The 15,799-nt window shown below is 40.7% G+C and overlaps 1 protein-coding gene and 1 long non-coding RNA gene across 7 annotated transcripts in view; one reads left to right on the top strand and one right to left on the bottom strand.

Moving 5' to 3' along the window:
• LOC135241712 (PHD finger protein 21A-like) overlaps window positions 1-9,721 on the bottom strand; it is a 59,645-nt gene extending 49,924 nt beyond the window's left edge. For 3 of the 6 annotated variants that reach the window (XM_064312321.1, XM_064312316.1, XM_064312320.1), the window contains exons 1-2: window positions 9,460-9,721; window positions 1,605-1,648 (exon numbers count right to left, since the gene is read on the bottom strand). The gene's annotated coding sequence lies outside the window, so the exon portion shown is untranslated. Of the gene's footprint in view, window positions 1-1,604; window positions 1,649-4,125; window positions 4,217-4,253; window positions 6,906-6,933; window positions 9,403-9,459 lie in introns of those variants that run through there. The other 3 variants (XM_064312319.1, XM_064312318.1, XM_064312317.1) reach the window with 3 other exon arrangements.
• Window positions 9,722-9,964: 243 nt separating this feature from the next.
• Window positions 9,965-15,285, top strand: LOC135241714 (uncharacterized). Its single transcript, XR_010326093.1, has 2 exons — window positions 9,965-10,143; window positions 13,672-15,285. It is a non-coding gene; the product is annotated as an uncharacterized LOC135241714 (long non-coding RNA).
• Window positions 15,286-15,799: the final 514 nt, after the last annotated feature.

Genomic DNA, 15,799 nt, shown 5'->3' on the forward strand with positions numbered 1-15,799 from the left:
TTCTGAATTGTAAACAAAAAAACTTATATTCACAAATGTAAAAATAAAATTGCAATTGTTTTTTTTTTTTGCACTTGTTTTTTCTCACTCATGTTTACGATAAATTTTTTTACGAGTACGATTTCATTTTTTACGATTACGATTCTGTTTTTCTCGCGCTTGGGGTTTTGGCACGATTTTGACGTGGAGGCGGGGTGAAGGGAAGGGGGCGACTTTATTGGTCACTCGGACGAAAGTGTCATTGGAATGCGCCGTGTTTACCTCCCCTGACTGAAGGCAAGGCATGCACATCATCATTTACTTGGGACCATGGCGGAGCAACGACATCCTTCTCAGGTATTTAGCTAGCTATTAAACTTGCTATTGTGGATAATGAAGTACCAAGTGATGAATTGCTGGTTAAGTTACTACTATTTAGCTCAGTCATATCCAGCTGTTCACAATGTCTAGTCAAGCGAATACTGAAGGACTGTGTGTGAAAATACACACAGATTTTGGCAAGTTTAAAATCCTGCTGTTCCAAGCATGTGGTCCTGCAAACACTGCATGTCCTTATACACAACAGAAAACACAATTCAGCCCCATAAAACATACAGCACAGCCCTAACAGAACACACATTGTACAGCCCCTTACAGAACACACTGTATGGCCCCATGCAGAACTGGAATTGAATGAAAATATTCAGTAACTATGCAGCATTTGATACATGTTTTAAATAAAATATCCCAATATATGAAATGAGAATTAATTTCATTTTCCCATGTATTGCCTGTATATTTTCTAAAATACATTCCATTTCCACATGGGACAAGAAAGCAGGTGCTTATGTAGCTAAAACTAAAATCCGCATTCATAGCAGCCAGCATTTTTAACAGAGTGGTCAATGCTTGGAAAACATTACCAGGTTATGTAATAGAGGGCATCATTGTCACTTATTATGTTTTAGGGAGCACTGACACAACTGCATGCCAGGAATCCTGTCTGACGTATGACCCCGGCTTTCCCTGGTGAGGCATTGTGGGATTGCGCCCAGCCACTTCAGTCTCCAAGTCAAAGTCAAAGAGACTTGGGACTCTCAGTTACTATACACACCAGCCTGCTGTCATCTCTAGGACTCGGTTTCCCAGGGATCCCAGACGAGCCACAGTCGCTTCGCTGCATGGGGAGTTCCCACACCAAGCATGCAGGACACTGGACCTCATTCACCAGCTAGAGATCTGGTTGAGCAGCTAATCAGTCAAATTGGGTGTGTCAAATTAGAGCTGGAGTGAAAAATGACAGGATGGTAGATCTCCAAGAACAGCGTTGGGCAGCCCTGGTGTAGAAGCTCTTGATGTGTCTGTTCATGCCATACCCAATTCCTGTCCCTCTAGTTGAGATATTTAGGGCCTGAATGAAAATCGGTATTTTGTGATTCAGGAGGTATAATCAAATCACTGACAGTACAGGAGGACGGGGTCTCCTGTGATGCAGGTAGCCAAACGTTTCCTGCCGTTGCCTGACAGAAGCAGCTAAAGTTGAAAATTCAACCGGGTCTCTGGCAGAAACACACCAGACACAGGAGGGGGAACTACTGCAGGGAATGTGAGTCTTTCACACTCACCAGCAGGACAAGCGGGTCTCCTTGAGTTTCCTTTGTCCAGCTCCCTGCAAGAAAATAATACACCCGTTAAACAGGAATCAGAGCTACACCCATTAAACAATAACCAGAGCTACACCCTTTAAACAAGATCCAGAGCTCCACCCATTAAACAAGAGCCAGAGCTACACCCTTTAAACAAGATCCAGAGCTCCACCCATTAAACAAGAGCCAGAGCTACACCCTTTAAACAAGAGCCAGAGCTACACCCATTAAACAATAACCAGAGCTACACCCATTAAACAAGAGCCAGAGCTACACCCTTTAAACAAGAGCCATAACTACACCCATTAAACAAGATCCAGAACTACACCCATTAAACAAGATCCAGAGCTACATCCATTAAAACAAGAACCAGAGCTACACCCATTAAACAAGAGCCAGAGCTACACCCATTAAACAAGAACCAGAGCTATACCCATTAAACAAGAACCAGAGCTACACCCATTAAACAAGAAACAGAACTACACCCATTAAACAAGGCAGAGCTCCACCCATTAAACAATAACCAGAGCTCCACCCTTTAAACAATAACCAGAGCTACACCCTTTAAACAAGAGCCAGAGCTCCACCCATTAAACAATAACCAGAGCTACACCCTTTAAACAAGAGCCAGAGCTCCACCCATTAAACAATAACCAGACCTACACCCATTAAGCAAGAGCCAGAGCTACACCCATTAAACAAGAACCAGAACTACAGCCATTAAACAAAAAACAGAACTACACCCATTTAGAAAGAACCAGAACTACAGCCATTTAAAAAGAACCAGACCTACACCCATTAAACAAGAGCCAGAGCTACACCCATTAAACAAGAACCAGAGCTATACCCATTAAACAAGAACCAGAACTACACCCATTAAACAAGAAACAGAACTACACCCATTAAACAAGGCAGAGCTCCACCCATTAAACAATAACCAGAGCTCCACCTTTAACAATAACCAGAGCTACACCTTTAAACAAGAGCCAGAGCTCCACCCATTAAACATAACCAGAGCTACACCCTTTAAACAAGAGCCAGAGCTCCACCCATTAAACAATAACCAGACCTACACCCATTAAGCAAGAGCCAGAGCTACACCCATTAAACAAGAACCAGAACTACACCCATTAAACAAGAACCAGAACTACACCCTTTAAACAAGAACCAGAACTAAACCCATTAAACAAGAAACAGAACTACGCCCAATAAATTGGAACCAGCACTGCACCCATTAAACAGGACGCACCAGAATTATTTCCATTCACGGCCTATTTAAGATGATGTGTGTCGTTATCATGCTATGGAGAACTATGTAATGTAGAGCAACAGCATCCAGTATAGATGAACAAGTGCTTCAGTAATGATAAACTGATAAACAAATATTCTTAATCACAAAACTATTTTAGATTAACCGATAAGGACAAGATGGGCTAGAAGACCCATTCTGTGAGGTGATCCTGAAGCGTAATAGAGCAAAAGATTCATTGAGGTTTATGATCTCAGGTAGTAAAACAGTGTGAGGGGGTAGGCTAAAAAGGCAAATTTAAAAAAACACTTCCACATTTCAATACAAAAATAGATAGAAAATTAAGGAAAGTTTGAGATAAAGCAAGGTTTTGTTTTTGTATGCTAAAGCCAAGCACCTCCAAAGACAGTAATGTAGGCTAAATGTATTCAAATGAACTCATGTGGAACTACTATCTCTAGGCTTGCTGATAAAGTTATATTCTGGAGGACTTCTTCAGTAAAAGCGCTAAGGTCACTTCTTTAACCAATCAAGATCGGCGCCAATAAAATCATTAACAGTTTAGTATTTCTTTAGACAGAGCTCAGACTCCAAACTGAAAACTTTCCCCAGACAGTAGCTACAGGTGCACTTTTGCAGTTTATGGCAGTAAGAGTACAGATTATCTCCATCATCTGTGTGATGAAACAGTGGGCTGAGTCCTCAGAGCAGCACAGCAGATGTCCCAGCGACCCTCCTTTTGAAAACACAGCCACACCAAGCCACAGACTTCTTAAATGTTAGAGGACTCTCCTCTACTGGGGTGCAGGCTGCCCCAGAAACGGTCCCGGTAAAGATTCAGTTTAGTTCAGGAGAGTCTCCACCTTCACTGAAAAAGCCCTTTCAGATTCAAAGCTGACATGCACAGCCATGGAACTGCGGGCCATTATTAGCCTTAAAAGGCCAGTAAGTATCACAGGGATCCCCGGGACAGGGACCCCCGGACGAGACCCCCTAAATAATGTAAATCGGGTGAGAAGCACACCTTTCTGTCGGGCGGCAGCTCAGTGGCTAAACAAGTCTTAAGCGAAAGACTAGTTTAGTGTCTTTGGGCAGCTCGGGTAATTTCCAGACACCAGTCCGACAGAACTTCTTATTTAGCCAGACCTGAGGTCTGCATTTCATTAACAACCCCTGGGGAGTGTATCAGGCCTGGAGTAATTCCACTTTAAATAATAATCCCATAATCCCACTGTGCTAACAGAGACTGACCCTAGACCCTTCCGGAGCGGTCCGACCCTGGAGGCGTTCTCCCCTCAGTACCCCTCAGGGTGGCCTGTTCCTCTGGGCTCAGCAGACACCCCTAACGGAAACAGAGCACACTGCCATATGTATGACACCCCTAACGGAAACAGAGCACACTGCCATATATGATACATGTGTGATCTTTATGGAAAACGCTATGGAAAATATACTACACAGCCTAATATTTGCAGTGCCTGTAAGAACAGGTTACTCGTGCATTTGATCATACAATGTAAAGTGCTACAATGTCCTCATCATTTATTTCATTTTATTATATTTGTAGTAGCTATATTACGTAAGGGATTAAAACTTCACAGGATTTGAATGCTAAGGTTTGGAGCAATGTTTCTTATTTATCGATGTTTCTAAAACACCAGTCATTTATCAATTGTTAAAGTGGTAGAGGCTGAATACTTCAGTAAGGCAGTATGCACTCATATCCATGATTATATATTTAAGAATAGTCCAGACTGGGGTGCACGCTGTCATTCCTGAATGCCCAATGTGTGTGCAGCCTTTTTCTCCCCTTAGCACATCCGTCTGGGGTAAGCTTTCAAAATAGTATGCATGTGCAGTCTACAGGTGTAGCTCATAGTTTTATCAAAATTTGGTGGATAATTAAATAATTAAAAGCAGAATTTGGCATGAACCCTGCAAACAGGTCGGCCGTCGTTGCGCACCCCCATATCAGGCCTTTCATTCTCCATCTGAGGAGAACTTGGGCGCGTTCCGTCTTACCCTCAGATTGACTGGCATGACCTGCCGTTCACGGAAGCGGTGATGTCATCCACCTATAACTTCACCTATTTTATCATTTATATGAAAGGAGGTGTCTTTTGAATTGGAGAACACTGTGTAAATAAAGAGACCTATTTATTTTGTATCCACAAATACAATATTTAAAAGTTCAGAGTTTTCTTTTTTTGTTGTTGTGGGTTACAGTATTAGAGTAACAAAATTATTCTTAACCTAAGGCCAACATACATAGCCAACTAGGCTAATTATTTTGCAGGTACAGGCGACAGATCTCTGCATGAACTGCAAGTCAGAACAATTATTTTCAGCATGAAACATATTTTAACAAATTATATTAGTTTTCTTTTTTAAATCACAACTATACTAGCGATAAATTCACATTGGAACAACTTGCCAGCAACAACATGGTGGTTGGCCATACCGCTCGGCCACTGCACTGGATCTAACAGACAATTAACACTCTAAATGCATAGGCCGGAAGACAGATGCATTCTAAATGAATAGGCCGGAAGACAAATGCATTCTAGATGCATAGGCCGGAAGACAAATGCATTCTAAATGCATAGGCCGGAAGATAAATGCATTCTAAATGCATAGGCCGGAACACAAATGCATTCTAAATGCACAGGCCGGAAGACAAATGCATTCTAAATGCATAGGCCGGAACACAAATGCATTCCAAATGCATAGGCCGGAACATAAATGCATTCTAAATGTACAGGCCTGAACAATGTTTCCCTTTTTCACCTCCTTATCATACCTGAGGTACATGAGTGTTTGCTTGATCTACAAAACAATAAAGGTACAGTGGAGGTACAGTTGGAAAACAAAATTATGTAAATGCGTTTTTGTATTTTAAATCAATATTATAGCAGGTCTATAGAACAACGAGGAGAACACAGGCTTCACATAAACCAAAACTAACCATGCAACTCCACTCCCTATAAAGCGTGTGTCTGCTCCTGACAGGCACCTATTAGCCCTCATTAAGAGGAACTGAATTAAAATCAGGCAGCTAAGATGAACACAACAAAGTCGAGGGGAAAAAAGACAAGCAAACTTAAAAACCCATACCATCAAGCATCCTACAATATAGCATGCCCTCGCAAGAGGCAGAAAATCATCAGCTATACAACTTTAAAAGGCCAACTATTTTTGTAAACAAAACAGATTTTTTACTTGGGACTCTTTTACTTAGGCAGCAAGTTAGAATCTGCCCCTTTTTCACTACGCTCGCTGCCCTCCAATGGAAATGCACTTAGAAAAATAACTCCTAGAATAAGGATCGCTAGCTAAATGAGCAAAACGCCTTGCCTCGCCAGCACCAACGTTTCGTTTTCACATTGGCTAATCCACCCCGGACAACGACGGACATTTTCCAATATCTCTAGTGACAAACATAAAGAGCATGTTAACGTACAAGACAACACCATTACAGATCACATTACTGTAGCATTGCCACAATGGACATGAAAAATGTATCTGCATAATTCTAGCTTACCACTGACGGCCTGTTGCAGAGGAAGTAATGTATAAAACTAATTCAGAGTGCACTTCTTTATACAGGGGACCACATTACCACAGTACTACGATCTCTCTTTTTTTAATCGAGCAAAGAACGTTTCAGAGTTTTAATTAGATGGCATGCACAGGGATACCTGTGTTTTACTTCTTCAAATTCAATTTCTCTTTGAATCTCGCAATGCTACCAACGGCTATGTAAATATTATGATCTATGAACAACACAAATGTCAGACACTGAAGACGATTGGCTCAAAGAAACAGGAGTAATTATGTTCTTGTGGTTCAAGTCTGGGTTATTGCTCATTGTAACTTTTAAAAAAAAAATACCTCAGGATACCTGCGTTTATAGAATGCTGTATATATTTTCCTGCATTTTGACTCTCCTTTTCAGCGAAAAAAACTCAATATCCTGTGTTAATGCACCCTCTGCTAGTAGTGAACAAAAATACATTCCAAATGCATAGGCCTAAACACCAACACAGCCTGGCGACTGACCTGACGTGACTGGAGGAGAGTGCCTGTGGAATGCCCTGGAACAGGGCCGGGGCTTCTGCAGGCCTGTCCGGGTGTTACGGCTCGTTTTTACACCACAGCTGTTTCACTCCTGGCCCAGACCCCAGGGAAGCCTGGTCACCTGGGACAGTCTACAGCTGTGGCTCGCGACATCATAAAAAACATCAGATCAGACAAATAATCGGGCTGCTGAAATAATTAAGAGCAGAACTTAGAAAGAAGGCCCCAAACGAGCAAGCCTGCAAATCACACCTGTGAAGAGTCTTCTTCTACATCGCCATAGGTACGTAGCATGCACTGGTCTGAAGTACAACCAAGCTCATTTCCTAACATAACAGGTGCAAAATCACAGTGTAAAGTTGGGCAATATGAACACCAAGATTTTCCCTTAAGATACCAAGCTGTCACTAGGCTCCAAGTGGCCAGTCAGAAAGCGGGTCTCATGAGACTCGTGACACTCAGAAAGCAGCTCCAATGAGGCCTGGGACCCTGTGTGACCAATCGGAAAGCAGCTTTAATGAGGCCTGGGACCCTGAATGGCCAACCAGAAAGCAGCTCTCATGAGGCCCAGGGCCCTGAATGGCTAACCAGAAAGCAGCTCTTGTGAGGCCCGGGACCCAGAGTGGGCAATCAGAAAGCAGCTCTAATGAGGCCCAGGACCGTGAGCGGCCAATTACAAAGAGATTCTCGTGAGCCCCAAGACCCTGAGCAGCCAATCAGAAAGCAGATTTCATGAGGCCTGGGACCCTGCAGGTCTGAGCCCAAGCCCACAAAGGCCCAAGTCCAACTAGGAAGTGGAGGAAAACAAATGGATGCATGTGATCAGACCCTGATCAAAACAAGGCTGGCCATATTCAATAAGCTATGCTGAAGATTTGGCAGGTAAAGTGCAATGTTTAACCCTAGTTCTAGAGAGCTGTAGGTTACAATACTGCACAGGTGAGCTCAAAGTAAATAGCAACTTAACTCTACAGCACCACTGTATGTTATTCAGCTCTACGAATGGCTTTAGTTACAGCTTATTTGTAGTATACGAGGCTTTCCTTTGCTTATCATTACCTGGATAATTTATATCTGTCCAAAATAACAAACTAGCTAGGACCAACACATAAACCAAAAAAAGCACCACGTACTGTAGGTGATTTCTTGTAATGTTTATAGTCTATTTTACTACATACTGCTATCTGATTTGTGGTATTTACAGGATAAACTGATGACATGCAGGGCTAAACTAATTACCTTCTTCTCATGTTCTGTAGTCTTCACTTATATCAAATTTTAAAAACGCTTCTGTGAAGCATTATCATGGGCCTGGTCTTAAAACAACAAAACATGTAATTGTACAATCACTGAAGTGTAATTTTCATCTTGGACCGAATGTACACTAGCAACTATTAATCGCTGGCAATGTTAACCAAAAACTTATAAAGACACAGGTGAAGGCTCTCACAAAGTGTGGGTGTGTGTGTGTATTAGGCAGACACGGGAGGCATGCTAAAGCGACAAACTAGTTAAGCAGACACAACCGCAGCATCATAATCCACCTTCATAAAAAGCAAAAAACAATTACATGGTTTATGGCAACGCAGTTCATTGATGCTTTCAAGTTATTACTTTTTCATTTTCATAGAATGCTATATGAAATATTTCAGTTGGCTAGTTAATTCCTGTATCTCATATTTTCCCTATTTTTCAGTAAAAACAAGGTTACTCTATAGCCTAGGCCCTGTTCTGATTCAAAAACAGAATATGAAAAATCAACCCATTCGCTAGAGACAGAACAAACTATGTGATCACTTGCTATTAAAACTGATGTACACTCTAATGATACTTAATTAACCCAGTCCCCCTTAAAGACCGTTCAATTGCCCCCAGGACCATTAGCTCGCTTGCTAGCTGCCCGCTAGCTTTGCTCCTCACTTGCTTCCACTAAGGATCCGCTCGGTTCCGTGCAGTGCTGCAGCTACAATAAAGCACAGCCACGTAAACTTTGGTGCGCAGCGTTTTCTGCCTGCCTGGCTAATTGTGTTGCTATACAAAAATGAAATAGTGAGCTAGCTAGCTACATACCAACCGTTTACAGTAAATCAACAAACCAGCCAAATATAAAAAGTGAAAGTAAATAGCATTGCTATGGATCAAAAATATCCACATGATGAATGTTCCCGTTACACACCAAACACTCGTTTCTCGGTGCATTTGGTCATTTTCGTTGCAAACATGTCTTTATTTAACAAGAGTAAAAAGCTGGCCGCAAGTTAGAATCTGCCCCTTTTTCACTACGCTCGCTGCCCTCCAATGGAAATGCACTCAGAAAATAACACTCAACTCCTAGAATAAGGATCGCTAGCTAAATTAACAAAACATTTTACCTCGCCAGACACTAACGTTTCGTTTTCACGTTGCCTAAATCCACCCCTGACAACGACGGAAGTTTTCCAATATTAAAAAGTTTTTTTTAAATTTTTTTATTTATAAAAAATAAAAAAGATCCCGAGGTGCACTTACCCTCCTCTCTTATAGTTGAGCAGCAGTCAACCCTCTTCTCCTCTCTCACAAATTATTTAAATAAATATTTACAAACACCCCAGTATCTCCGCGCCGAATCCCTTCTTGAATGTACTTTTATGACATGAATATTCATGTACTCTTCATAGAGACAGATTTCATTTTCCAGATTTATTTCGGGCTTTTTAAATTTAATTGTCTAAAAAGAGAGAAACTGAGATACAAAACAAGAACTCTTCTACAATCACATTCACCCCCAGCCTGAGTACACTAGTTATCATTCCGCGCAGGAAGAGACCGAGAAGAGGACATGAAAACTATGGAGTAAAATTCGCAAAATTGGGCTGCGACGGTTCCAGTAGATTCTGCGGTAATAGTAATAGGACGAAAGTGAGACGGTCCGGTTCAATGACTGCCATACTGTGGAAGGAAATGCATTTTACTACGAGAACTACTTTGTGTGACGGTGCGGCGAATTTATTTCACTTTGCCTAAGGAACGGGGGTACTTCGCCTTCCATTGCCTAGGGAAAAAACCCGGATGTAAACTCTGCGAAACTCGTTCGGAGTGAAGTAACTCCGTGCAACTCAGCATAGCGCAAACAACTATGCCGAACAATCCATCGCGGTGTGTGAACACTTTCGTCGCTACGTGTGTTTTCCTGCCAACGAAGCATAAAGAAAGGTAATTTACGCCCCATCCCAGAACCAAAACAGTCTGCATTTGGGTGTACAGAAATACTTTGGGCGGCAAGCCTACTGTGTTACGTAAGAGTTAACGAGATGGAGAAACCTACTGGCAAAACAGGTTGACTTACATTACTAATATATTTAAAAGATATATTTAATAATTAGCTAACGTTGGTGTGCAATCTCGAACATAATAATAATAAGTATGTTGTTGTTCTTCTTATTATTAGTATTATTATTATTGTTGTTGTTGTTGTTATTCTTAAAGTAGACTAGATAACTTTAATTGACTTAAGTCATTAAATAAATAAACAGTTCTTCATAATTACCCAAAAGGCTGCAAGCCATGTTTTTATTATTTTATTTTTTTTATGGATATGATATTTTATTTTCAGTTTTTACTGAATTTTACTTTCAACAGACAAGTCCCCCTTTGTGACACATAAATTTTATATTTGTGACACAAAAGTAACTTTCACACAAAATGTGTTGAAAGTAGTACAATAGTAACTCATAAGTTTGTTGGATATTAAATCCTTTTTTAAAGTGTATTAGAATTGTTATATAATCATATTACCTGTATATAACATGAAAGACTATGTTATTAATAATAAAATAATAACCCCAAGCATAATTGTTCGTACACAATTTTGAATCTTTGTTCATTCGAACAAGAACACACTACGCTAAGATTTGTGAATGCCATATCGTCAATGTCAATAGGGTTGGTGAACCTCATCTCCAGAACGTGTACCAGAATAACGTATGGTGCAATATGCTTATTTCAGAGAGCAGACGGGAAATTAGAGTCCATAAATTATGTCCCTCATAACGGATACCTTCACTACTATCTCAATTTACATGATAAGTTTGATGTCACGAAGAGCGTTCGGGTTCGTGAATTCCGACATATGGAATACTGTCCTTGCCTGTCAGCCATGACTGCTGCAAGTCGATTAATCTTCGATACATCAGATCAGGTGATGAAATTCAACCCAGTTCGAATGCGCTCTTGCACAACCATTTATGAATATGTATCAATGTTTTAAAACAAGTGAACAATTGAGCCAATTATTAGCATAGTTATTTGAATATGAAATCCTTTTGTGTATTGATCAGTGGTTTAATAAATCATATTCCATTGTTACCTCAATCATATTTGCTCTGTATTTAAATAAATAAATAAATAAATAAACTACCCCAAGCTATATATTTTGTTTCAGTACACAAAATTTATTTTTGGAAAATCCTGTTGGTTTCATTCGAACCCAAAGAACGCACACCTCCTTCAACAGCTAGAGATGTTGTTGAACTGCCAATTAGTCGAGTCAGATGTGCCAAATTAGGGTTGAAGTGAAAACCTACATCTCCAGGAACAGGGTTGGTTACCAGTGGAATAAACAGTATGGTATGCAACATAACTGCTTTAATTTCAGGAAGTAAGCAGCAGAACTGTGGTATAATTTTATGATGTTCCCCATTAAATTATGTGTCCCTCATCAAACAGTGATACACATTCAGCTAACTTATCTCAAATTTTTACAATGATACAGTTTTGCATCGTCACGAGAGAGACCTGTCTCTGTGTCGGGTCTTGCGTTTGAATTCCAGACATACTGGAGAATACTGTCCTTTTGCCTTCTGTGCTTCTCAAAGCCATGTGGACTGGCATCTTCATGCTAACAAGGTCAGATTAATCTTCAGATTTATCAAAGTACAAGACTACACAGATGCTGTACTGAATATTTTCGAAACCCAGTGTTCGAATGCAGCTGCTTGCTGACCAGACCAGACCCCCAGTCTTACTGAGAAGTGATGTTATCAATGTCATTTTTAAAAAATCAATGTGAGAACACAATTGAGGCTTTTAGAGCAACACAGTAATTATCATTTAACTCCTTCTTGAATATAGGCTAGCTGTAGAGGGGAATTTTTACACGAATGACTGCACTGGTGAAACGTGTCTGTGCCTTTCCATGTGAAAGAATCAGTAAGAAACAGTAATCAAAGTTTAGACTGCTTTTAAACATTAGTACACCTCTCATAAATGCTCTCTGCTGCAGCAAAGACATTCAGCTAAAGAAGGCCGAGGTTGAAACCTGCTGTGCTCATACTAGTGGCAGTAGCCCCACAGTCCATATGTGTGTTTTCTTCAGTTTTTTACTGCTTGGCAGGTGATATCTTTTCCTACCTCCAAAAAATATGATAATAACCATACACATTAACTTATTGGCCGAAAAGAGAGAAAGTTGCTCGGTTTTTAGATTTTATGCCTTTGGGGTACCTGTGTTTCCTCTCCTCTAATTTTAATTTTCACCACCTGTAATTTTCTCAACAGAAGAAGAAAAAACTATTTGTACAGGCCTCAGGTCCCAAATAAATGGAGCACCAACATTGTGTTTTTTTTCTCGTTTTTTTTTTTTCGTAAACTCCCATTGGCTGCAGCTAGTAAGACCTGAAATGGCTCAGACACTTGGATCTTGTGATTAACAGGCAAACTGACATTATGAGGCTCTACTGACCAATGCAATATGCGTAGTCACTGTGAACACTAAAGCAGCAAATGCAATATTTCACTCGTGAATAACCTCTGTGAGAACATTTCTGGGTTATAAAGACCAAGCAAGTGCGATCAAATACAAAATCGAGGGCTCAGACTGGGACAATGGACCAGGAGTGTTGTCTGTGAACGAGTGGGCAATCCAAGCCCTGCCAGTTCTTTGTGGAATGAAAGATTTCAGATGTCTGCATAGGGATGGACAGATTCATCCCGCTCCTGAATTATAATTTTTGTGTTGCTGCCTGTCTGCACTGCTCTATTCTATCCATGCTACTCCTATGATAAGTAACTTGAGTACCATCTATACTAGGCCTCCACATATGGCTGCGTATTTGCACAAAACTTGGTACACATAATCTAAAGACCAGACAGCACCAGACTTAATTACCATATATTTTTGAAGAAAAATAATGGCCGCTACAAGGCAAGTGACTTCTAACAAATCTCATGTTATCTAGTCTGTAAATCCCTTGCTTTACCTGAGAAAACAGAAAAGGAAAAGTTCGCCTTAAGTAATCTGTGTGTACATTAGCTGCAACTCAATGCCCTCTAAAATGTTTTCTCAGCTTTCAAGGAAGTTTCTGGATTTAATAGTTTTCTTTCCAAATAAAAAAATAAAATAAAATCTGCATCGTTTTCATCGCTTTTTAAAATTTTAACTGTGCAATAATTCCAAACATAAATATGTATACTTTTAAAAATATATATATAAACAGGAAAATAATCAAGCTTCCCTTTGATGTGATGTATGCCATTTCTAAATAGGAGAGCTAGAGGTTTGACACAGCATGTCTTCACTAATGTTCTCTGTTTTAACTTCTGATTGGAAGTATAGCAATCAGAGACACAGCTGATTGGTTAAAATGCAAATTGCTATGTTATTTATGAAATGTTAGTTATTCATTCCAATGACTTATTTTCTCTCCTTGTATCCTTTCCTCATGTCCTTTCCTTGGTCCTTAGCTCCACCCAACAGAGAACACAACGAAAGGACGCAAGGATGGAAGAATCAAGGAAACGAGTGTCAGTTTGAAGCCCTGTCAATTACAGAAGCAGAAGATTGGGACAGGTGGATCCACAGATTGATCATTTATATGTCATGCATTCAGAAAAAGAAGAAGAAAAGAAGAAGACGTGGAGGGGGGCATGGGAGGTTGGGAGGTTTACAGAGGAGGCAGAAGATGTGATGGTGGGGGGGGGGGGGGCAGGGGCAGTACGGTGGCAGCTATTTTCACATTGCTCATTGTTTGAATAAAACAGAAAGGAGCCAATCAAGCTGCATGCGGTGGAGCAATGCGGACGTACGGCAGCAGGTTTGGCGTAGAAGTGTGGGAAATAGGCCAAGGAGAGACAGCCAGCAATCAGTACCTGTACTGATACAAATACAGGCCATGTCCTCTCCATGGGCCCTCCGCCTCTGTGTCAGTCAGCTGGCAGCCATGCCACCTCTATTTCCATCCTGCAGAAAAGCAACACACAATCAGTGCCATCACGCTGTCGTCAGAAGCGCAGCTTTGTCAGGCCATTATTGTTTCCCCAATGAATCAATCTCATTTTGTCTTTGTTATTGCCATAATGTAGCACTCTGGTGACAGCATTTTGTGGTGTTATGTACTGTTCTTGTTCTGTTTTTGAGGGATCTGCAATTTCTGCTGTTGATTACCCTGCCACAACCGTTTGCTGTGTTGTGCTGTTCATAAAACTGTGGCAACACTTCCATGCTAAAACAGAATGAGATACACAGAAACCTGAAAATAAGTTTTCAAATAGGCTTCAATTAGATCTTATTTTCCTTTGGGGAAAATGGCATCCCTACACAATCAAACCATGGAATAATATGTAATGCATTTTTTTTCCATCATAGATAAAACAATAAATATGTGAATACCTCAGACCTGTTGCCGAGCCAAGAGATTATCCCTTTGTTCCATCCTTGACAGTTATCCCTTTGTTTTCACTCTTGACAGTTATCCCTTTGTTTTCACCCTTGACAGTTATCCTTTTGTTTTCACTATTGACAGTTATGCCTTTGTTTTCACCCTTGACAGTTATCCCTTTGTTTTCACCCTTAGCAGTTATCCTTTTGTTTTCACCCATGACAATTATCCCTTTGTTTTCACTCTTGACAGTTATCCCTTTGTTTTCACCCTTGACAGTTATCCTTTTGTTTTCACCCTTGACAGTTATCCCTTTGTTTTTGCCCTTAGCAGTTATCCCTTTATTTCACCCATGACAGTTATCCCTTTGTTTTCACCCTTGACAGTTATCCTTTTGTTTTTACCCTTGACAGTTATCCCTTTGTTTTTGCCCTTAGCAGTTATCCCTTTATTTCACCCATGACAGTTATCCCTTTGTTTTCACCCTTGACAGTTATCCTTTTGTTTCCACACTTGGCAGTTGTTTCTTTATTCTCACAGTTGGCAGTTATCCCTTTGTTTTGTTTTTCTGAGGAAAAGGCATAGCACTGGATTGCACTTTCCTTAATGTCAAAAGAGAGCTGCTTCTGTCCTCACGGATGAAAATTGATGCTTATTTTTATTGTTGAGCAGCAAAATAAAAATGAGCAACAGCTGAGAAGTTTTCTGAAAAGTTATTTTATTTCTAAAAATATGTTTCTTTTTTTTTCCTTGCAACATTTGGAACCCAGTGTGGGATGTCCAGTGATCGCAATCGCAGCCATGTTCAGGCGCAAAGCCCACTGCCAAATCGAGTGTACACATCCTCCGAAACGCACAGCCACCCAACTGCTGCTTTTCACACCACAGCTAAACTTGCATAGAGTGGTTTTGGAGGAAGACATATCACATGCAACTTTGACCTGTAGCCCATGGGTGCCCAGTGGACCAGCAGTTGGCACTGGCACGGTCTGGCTTTGATCTGAGGCCATGGGGCTCGTCCATGCACCACAGTTTGGTGCCTTATAGGAGCGTGCCACCCAGCAGCCCCCATTTCTTTTTTTTCTAATTACTTTCACCCTTTACTCTAAAATTAGGAAAAACACTAACGTTTTATCAGTGCTGATTGCCGGAAGCTCCCTCGTCAAGTTTGAAGAGCGCAGACAAGCATGTGCCCTCCTCATGATGTCACCACT

The sequence above is a fragment of the Anguilla rostrata genome, chromosome 16 (assembly GCF_018555375.3).
Source record: "Anguilla rostrata isolate EN2019 chromosome 16, ASM1855537v3, whole genome shotgun sequence".
NCBI classification, from domain to species: domain Eukaryota; kingdom Metazoa; phylum Chordata; class Actinopteri; order Anguilliformes; family Anguillidae; genus Anguilla; species Anguilla rostrata.